Genomic DNA, 444 nt, shown 5'->3' on the forward strand with positions numbered 1-444 from the left:
AAAGGGTCTTAGCTCAATAAGAAGTTTAAAGGTTAAATTTCTCGAAATAGTAGAAGAGGGCTATTATTTTGATGAAATATTGAGAATAATCATATAAGATTCTAAAACCTTATCTTTATGATAATATAATTTGCGTTAATGACTAAAATCATATATGTTGATTTATATAGGATATAAATCTATCATGGCGAAAAGTTTGCCACTTAGAAGCATACTTGATACAAACAAGTTGATAGGCCCAAATTTCATTGATCGGTTTCGTAATATCAAGATTGTTTTGAAACAAGAGAAAAAGGCTTATGCCTTAGATGGTTCTGCTCTCAAGGAACCTAGCAATGATGCTACAAAAGAGGAAAAAGAGGCCTATAGAGTTTATGTGGATGATCTCAATCAAGCCACATGTGTGATGTTGGCTAATATGGCTCCAAATCTTCAAAAGCAACA

This window comes from Theobroma umbraticum, unplaced genomic scaffold (assembly GCF_002168275.2).
Source record: "Theobroma umbraticum cultivar Fairchild unplaced genomic scaffold, ASM216827v3 scaffold_39.0, whole genome shotgun sequence".
Classification (NCBI taxonomy): domain Eukaryota; kingdom Viridiplantae; phylum Streptophyta; class Magnoliopsida; order Malvales; family Malvaceae; genus Theobroma; species Theobroma umbraticum.